We start from the raw sequence: 8,732 nt of genomic DNA on the forward strand, positions 1-8,732 counted from the left end.
ATAATATAGTCGAGATTAGTAATAACATAATAGTAATTCAAATTCTTTAGTTACTCAAAGTACACTCCGGACACAAAGTTATAGTGATTAAGAAAAACTAAGTTCCTATCTACCTAAAACTACGTGCAACACACACATACCAGCACCAACATAAATAATCTGAAAGGTCTATTGACCAAAACAAGCTAACAAAGAAACAAGACTAAAAGTTGATGAAATGCATTATACATGTTAGATGTATTTAGTAGAAAAAACATGACTGAATTAAACGTGTTATCTGTGGATATCACATCCCTACGGTTTTCTGGCCGCTACCAATTAAAAAATCAACTAGTTTTTACTGTGAGCATCATTGGTACACACCAGTGGAAGGATAGATCCTTCACACTCAACAAGACAAATAAATGCAATCTTAAATTACAACAGGAGGAACAACTTATGGATCAAATTTTAAAATAGGTACATGCCAGTGTTTTAAGTTGCAAAAGAATCATAGTTTATGGCCATACATCAGAGGAAAAAAGATACTATGACAGCGTTTAATCCTACCACCAAGAGCCAATGTCATAAGCACCATACACAATTTAGTCATATAATGCCCTAATTCTTTAATCTAAATCATGTTATAAACCCTCATTTCCCAGAGTCTTTTGTAAATTCTAAAATTTAATCCCCACATACCCATTGATTTGTAAAGATTAAACCACAAGTTTTTCATTACAATAAGCATAACTGAAGCATCATTTACACATCTTATCACAAAACATAAAAGATAAGCATGTTGTAACATCAGAATAACAAAACCAGAAAATGATAATCTATGGTAATACCACAAACTAACATTACAACAAGTTTTAAGAATGTTGTAACAGCAAAATAACAAAATGATAATATATGATAATACCAGAAACTAACATAAAAACATGATAAACAAACTAAGATTCAGTTTCAGAAACCCCAAAAATTTAAAGACAAAATCTCATCTTCAATTAACCAAATAAAGTTTCAGAAAACCAGTTGTCATTCAAAATCTTAAACACCTAACCACAAATTGCCGACTTTCATTTCATATCCAACAAAATTGAATCCTAGTTTCAGATTGATGACAAATAATTTTAAGCCCTAAATCATACCTTTTTTTTTCTTCTGCTGGTTTTGAAGTTGGGGTTATATCTTTCTATCCTGCACTCTCTTCGCTCTCCGTTTATCCAAATCTTCTTCCCTAATCTCTTCTTTCAAATACCTAATTTCTATATGTATTTATTAATTCTTCATAGACGGCGAATTGGGTATGTAAAAATATAGGGTTTTTCTGGTTTTTCAGTTATGGGGTATTGGTGTTTTGCTGTGAATCGTCCACTGTTTGTCCTGTATATCAATAAAAGATTCAATCTTGTAGCGGATTGAATCTGAGAAGAAACTGAGAGAAAAGTAAGATAAAATGAGGCAAGGGTTTGAGAGGGTTAGGGATGAAATAAATAAAATTCAATCTTGCAGCGGATTGAATCTTCTGAAACTGAGAGAGAACTGGAGAAGAATAATGGAAGAGTTGGAGAGGGAGATGAAAGGAGAGAACTGAAAATGACGAGAGATTTGTCTCGGTGACATCTATGCTGAGGTGTTAGCTGACTCATTCGAAATTTTTGCTGAGGTGATAACTGACTCAGTCAAGAGGATGTGGACCTTTTCTAAACAAGGGTATAAAAGTCCATAAAACTCCAAAAAAAAATATTATCTGTATATTTTATTTAAGGTGGCAGTTTTGGAAACTTGTTTCCGGAGGGGTTATTTTTACACATTAAAGTGTGATGAAACGACGATTAGGCAGTTAACCAATATTCACACATTAATTTAGTTTGCCGGATTATGTTAATTTCATACTCCAGCTGTTTTAAAAATAGATTGGTATATATTATGTGTAATCTGAACATTGAACAACCTTTTTTTCTTATTATTTTTGAAACGGGGTAGTAATTTACAAGTAAATAATAATGTCAGTGACTCTATGTCTTCATATATACTGAACGTTCCAATCTATCTTTCTGGCTTTAATTGAATCGACGCCGGCTCCACCATTATCGCGATAATCATTAACATCATTCTTTAGCTTCTTCAAGTAGTATCAGGGTCTCTTCTATAACTAGCTAGACAAAGTGCATCCAAAGCAACAATAGTTGATCATATTAATATGGTCTTTCCTTATAAACGTTTTAACGAGGCCACAATGCGCGTCCAATACCAGACCACTCGAGGGGTTATTTTTTTCTTTTGTTTTTTCTTTTGTTTTTTGTTCTCCAAATCCAATGTAACTCCAATTTTCTTTAAAAAAATCTTGCAACTCTTTCGTTTGGACTAACAATTTTTATTTTATTTGAAAAATGGATCATTTGTCCAAATATTTTTAAAACATGGTTCACATAGACGAGTAAAAATTAATATGGGTGAAATTGACACAAAAAAAATAGTAAGGATGAAAATAATAATTTTATGTATTTTATTATCATGGTTGAAAATAGCAGCCAACAGTAGACTTTGAATGGCCAAGACCTACATAGCCACAATAAAATACGGACAAATCCATAGAGCCATAGATAAGTGATGCTTGTTCACTACAAGACCCGGTTATAACATATTTTCTCTTTTTGATGCTTGTTTCCTACAAGACCAAGGTCATAATACAGATTAATTATTTTATTTTATTTTTTGATTTAAGAAGGTTAAATTCAATGATAAAAGGAGGAAAAAAAAACGAGATAAAAACGCCTAAGCGATTCCAGAGGTGAGGGTAAATCCAGCTCCATAATACGAAGAAAGCAAACCAAAAGGGCTGCAAAGCCAACACCCAAAACAATCCACACAATAGAAAATTATAAGCAAATTTTTGCATACACACCACGAGCTACATAACCAAATTGCTTATGCTTCCTTGCAGCTCATCTTTGACCTTACCAGGATTCTCCTTAGGAAGACTGCCATTCCATTTGAGCCTTGAGAGTTTTTTCTCAGTTTTCTTGGCAGTTTTGTCTTCATAAGTCATGTAATGATTATACTTGTTAGATCACACATCCTGAGTAGTAGGATCATTCTCATTGCTCAACAATCTGAAGGTGTTATTAGTACTCACCTTGGCAGAACTGACACTCCTCCCAGCAACATTGTTCTTGCTTTTTACAACATTTCAAGTTGTATTGTAATCTGGAACTGAGATCTTGGAGCTGCCATTCTTGACAATATATCATCTCCTGCAGAAACCTTCCTACTATCTATTGGAAATCGACTTTGAAGGGAAAATCACTGAGCATTAGGATAGGGTTGTGTTCCAAAGACTCCAAAGAGTCCTTTTATATTTCCCTCTTTTCCCACGATTTCAGGCGAGCTTACATTCTTCCTGACGAGCTTCAACTGTTCTCTTGGAGTGGATTTGAGCAGTAACCCATTTCCCTTTAAGTTTTCGTTAGTTATTCTTAGTTTTAGTTAAGTTTTAATGCTTTTTAGGTTTAGATTGGGGTACAAAATCTCCCTTGCTGGCGGCAAGTTTTATGCATCATTATGATGTTTCTTTATATTCTCTTAGAGCTTCTTTTATCGACTTTAATGGTTGTTCTCTGTTGGGGATTTTAGTTTGTAACTACATCAAAGGTGATCGTCGGCGACCAAAATATACGTCGGAATCTTCATCACTCCGGAAGCAAATCACTCCTATTTTGGAAAATCTCTTTCTCTAAAAGAAGATAATCAACAAAACTGGTTAATTTTTTATCCGAAAACCATTTCTCCTCCAATTCAATCTGTTCTCTACTCATACACGTGTCTAGTCTTTTTTTGGGTGTTCTTTTATTTTTCTTGTTAGGACACTTGATGTTGTAGTAGTGTTGTATGGTATTTTTCTATGGTTCTTAAAATTTGATGTACTTGAACTTTTTGTAACCTTAACTTTGAATTATCAATGAAGAAGTAGAGTTTTATGGAAAAAAAGAAAAAAAAATACAGATTCTGGAAAAATATTTGCAGACATCCATTTCTTGCGAGTCTCTTTGTTTTCCACATAACCAGTGATATCGTTGGTTCAAGTCATACCCAATCCCACGAGACTTCATGCGTAAAGAACATCCAAAGCAAATTAATAATGGCGAAGTGCATAACCATATTTTATTTATGATGGACATCTTCCACAGTTCATTAAGCAAATTAATAAATACGAAGAACATCGTGTACTTATCTTTAATTATGTTTTTATTTATGAGCTAGTCCAACTTATTTATAGCGAAATTTGGAGAAGGACGAACATCAATAGGGAAAAAAACAGAAGCGACAAGCTCGGATGTTGGTTCGGAAATGACTACATGCTTGTTTTTTTTTAGAAAGGAGCTTCATTAGATACAAAATAAGTACCAACAGTCTTTCACTAAGATCACATTTTCCATTCAATTGAACAACACACCTGCATCTAAGTATGACACATTTTGAGGACAGGGTGTAAAAGTACTTTTGTAAAAAAAGAAAAACATAAAATATTCAACTAAGAAAAGAACATAAGAAAGAAATTATCTGGCTTTAAATCAGAAAACCGCATCTTCATAAAGTATAACAGATAGCATCTCATCATCAAAGATGTCCGCAAACCTCATATCTTTTTCTGAACTGAGGTTAGCAAGGAGCTCAGCAGCCTTGTTATCTATGCTTAGCACAGGTTGCACTTTGAAGAGGGAAATACCTCTATAGCGAAGCTGGTCAAGATCAGAGATTATACTTCTGGTGAGTGAATAGATCTTTTGAAAATCTAACATGTCTTCAGGACGCAACAGCTCACTCACAAAGTGCTTTCCTATACAATTAGACCTCTTCCCGCTTCCATTCGGATCCCAAGATGAAAAGAAGGGACATAAATGAAAAAGCGCGACAATTTACAATCAAGAGCAATTTTTACCCCAAGTGCAACTCCATTCAACCTAGCATAGAATGTGGAAACCTTGCAGTTATGATCAGAGAGACATTTGGACCTAGCAACTATTGGGAGGAAGTGGGAGTCACGTAAGATTTCCCCATATCCTTTACCTGAGATACCACATGTGTGAATAGATAATTCCCCCTTTTCAGATTCTAAACGAGACCTAATAAGATCATCATCACCAAGATCCCAAACCTTTGACTTCTCAATCCAATCTTTTTCTGAAAGAAGATTAGGGTCGAGTACAAGTGCATCGACTTCACGTTCCATGTTAGCTACACGGTGCCGCTGATCTTTTACATCATCAGGTGATTCATCATTAATGGCAACTGCAAGATGAAACTTAGCTTATATAAAGACTTCTCTTTATTGATGTTTAGAAAATCTCTCAAAACTAAACACAAGCTCTAATCTTGCTCATATGATCAACTACAATTTTGGTGATCATATTTATATAGAACTATGAATTCCTTTTCCTAGTCCTATTACCTTATTACATGTCTTTCCTTTTCTTAGAACTAGATGACTTCTAATTCCCTTAGGATTACATCAATTTCCTAATCTTGTCCTAACCAGCTTGTTAGTGACTTCTATGTTGAAGTTAATCCAACATTCTCCCCCTTAAGCTTCAACTGTGCCTGTGAGAAATCTTGTACTCCTATTAATTTCCTCATTTCTTCAAACTTGATCCGAGCTAATGCCTTTGTCAATATATCTGCGTTCTTCTCAGTTCCTGGTATGTGTTCAACGTTGATGATCTCCTTCTCGATACATTCTCGTATGAAATGATACCTTTTGTGAATGTGTTTCGTCTTCCCATGAAACACTGGATTTTTAGTGAGTGCAATTGCAGACTTATTATCAATCTTGATGAGAACTTTTTTAGGTTCTCTTCCTTTGATTTCACCCAACAGTTCTTGAAGCCATATTGATTGTTTAGCTGCTTCTATTGCGGCCATAAACTCAGCTTCACAGGATGAGAGGGCTACAGTGTCTTGCTTCTGTGAACACCATGTAATAGGTGCTTCTCTTAGATAAAATATATGACCAGTTGTACCTTTTCCATCATCTTGGTCAATATTATGACTGTTTTCACTATACCCAACAATTCCTTTTGATCATCCTCGACCATACTTCAATCCACAACTGATTGTTCCTCTTAGATATCTCAATATCTGCTTTATTACATCAGCATGAGACTTGCGTGGACTCTGCATATAACGACTTGCTACTCCCACAGAGAAAGCCAAATCTGGTCTTGTGTGTAATAAGTATCTTAGGCATCCAACATTTCTTCTATAACTCGTTGGATCAATCTCAGGCTCCTCTTGTGCTTTTGAAATTTTCAGTCCAAATTCCATTGGAATTCTTGTTGGATTACATGTTTCGAGTCCTGCTTCTTTCAGAATTCTCCTTGCATAAGCTTCTTGTTTAATCTGAATCCCATCTACTCCTTGATGAACTTCTATGACAAGGTAATAAGTGAGTTTTCCGAGGTCTGACATCTCAAACTTTGATGACATTTCTCTCTTGAACCCATTGATCACCCTAAGGGAGTTGCCAGTCAAAAATAGATCATCTACATAGACTGCAATCACAAAAAGCGTTCCCTTTTCTTCTCTTCTCTATACAGAAGTTTCTTTAGAACACTTTATGAATCTCATTCCCTTTAAGATTTGATCTAACTTTGTATTCCAGGCTCGAGGGGCTTGTCTTAGACCATAGAGAGCTTTTGTCAACTTGTAAACTCTATGTTCTTGTACCTTTACTTCGAAACCTTCTGGTTGTTCAACATACAGATCTTCACTTAGTTCGTCATGCAAGAATGCCGTCTTTACGTCTAAATGATGTATTTCCCAAGAGTTTGATGCAGCTTCTGCTATTAAGAGACGAATTGTCTCTAGTCTAGCAACTGGTGCGAAAACTTCATCAAAGTCTATGCCCGATTCTTGAACGTATCCCTTAGCTACAAGTCTTGCCTTATATTTGTTAATAGTTCCATCAGCATTTCTTTTAACCTTGAAGATCCACTTGAGGCCAATCACTTTTACCCCACCTGGTTTATCAACTAGAAACCAAGTCTTGTTTCTGTTGATTGAAATAATTTCTTCTCTACATGCTTGTGTCCATTTAATCGAGACCTTTGCTTCCTGAAAATTCCTTGGTTCATCAGAAAGTAGCATAATCTCACATTCTTCTGCAGCTTGAAGAACATAATCCTCCAGATACTGTGGCTTTTGTATCTGTCTTGTTGATTTTCGCAGTGGAATGGGTTGAGGTATTTCATCGATTTCTTCTTCTTCTTCTTCTTCTTCTTCTACTTCTTCGTTATTCTCAGTGTTTTAATTATTCTATTCTTCTTCTTGATTAACATCATTGTTTCCATTGGTATTGATGATTATGGGTCCTTCGCCTTCATCAATTACTTGACCCCATCTCATGTGAAACATTCCTGGATCCCTACTTGGTCCATCATTAGTTTCTTTCCAGTTCCAGTTTGCTTTTTCATCGAATACCACATCTCGACTCACTATTACTCTTTTCGTTGTTGGATTGAATAATCTGTAAGCTTTGAATCTGTCAAATGCTTCACTCTTTTCTTTCATAAGAATAGACCACATATATCTTGAGAAGTCATCTTTAATAACAAATATGTATTTGTTATTTGCAAGGGTTTGTGGTGTAATAGGACCACATAAATCAGCATGAAGAAGCTCTAATGGCTTTGAGGCTCTGAATTTTGTTGCTTTTGGAAAACCTTGACGCGTTTGTTTCCCAACTAAACATGATTCACAGATCCTTGATTCATCGTTTATCTGTGGTAGCCCTCGAACCATCTTGTTCTGAGACATTTCCTTTAAAGTTCTAAAGCTTATGTGTCCTAATCTTGCATGCCACTTCCATGTCTGATCTTCCAGTCTCATATTCAGACACAATGGCCTTCCAATCATGAGACTTATCTTGTAGAGTCTGTTCTGTGAGCGTGAGACTCTAACTAAAAGTCTTCCACTTGGGTCATGAACTGTTAAATAATCTTGTCGCATTCTAACATCACATCCAACTTCTGTAGCTTGTCCTAAACTTAGAATGTTGCTTTGTAAGTTTCGGATGAAGTAGATGTTTGTGACAAGTTCTGTTCTCCTGTCTTGCTCTGAAATAGAATTGATCCTTTCCCTTGAATTTCTACAGAAGATCCATCCCCAAACTTCACTTGTCCTTTGATTTTCTCATTGAGTTCAGAAAAGTAGTGTCTCTTACCAGTCATGTGATTGCTGGCTCCATTATCTAAATACCAGATTCCTTCTTCTCCATCCTTTGATTCGTAGTTCTTTGGTATTAGTTTCCCTTCGTTTAAGAATACAACTTCGTGCATGAAAAGAGCTGTATCTGCTTCCCTTGTTTCATTCTTGTTTGCTTCTTCCATCTTTTGTATTCTTTCAGGGCATACAGAGGAGAAGTGTCCTGGTTTATCACATCTGTAACAAATAATGTTTGATCTATCCTTCTTTTCTTTCCCTTGGTTTTGATCATTCTGACTTGTTGTTCTATCTTGTGAGTTAAACCTTCCTCCCCTTCCTCGGCCTCTGTTTACTCTACCACCTCTTCCACGACCTCTTCCTCTTGTCGCAGAGTTTTGTTGGTAAGAGTTTGTGTACAAGAGTTTTCCTTGAGTTTCTCCATTGTTTTCTTCATCAAGGATTCTCTCTTCATATGATTTCAATCTTCCAATTATAAATTCATAGCTAGTCTTCTTTAAATCTAAGACTTGTTCGAGAGAAGCTAT

This window comes from Papaver somniferum, chromosome 1 (genome assembly GCF_003573695.1).
Source record: "Papaver somniferum cultivar HN1 chromosome 1, ASM357369v1, whole genome shotgun sequence".
NCBI classification, from domain to species: domain Eukaryota; kingdom Viridiplantae; phylum Streptophyta; class Magnoliopsida; order Ranunculales; family Papaveraceae; genus Papaver; species Papaver somniferum.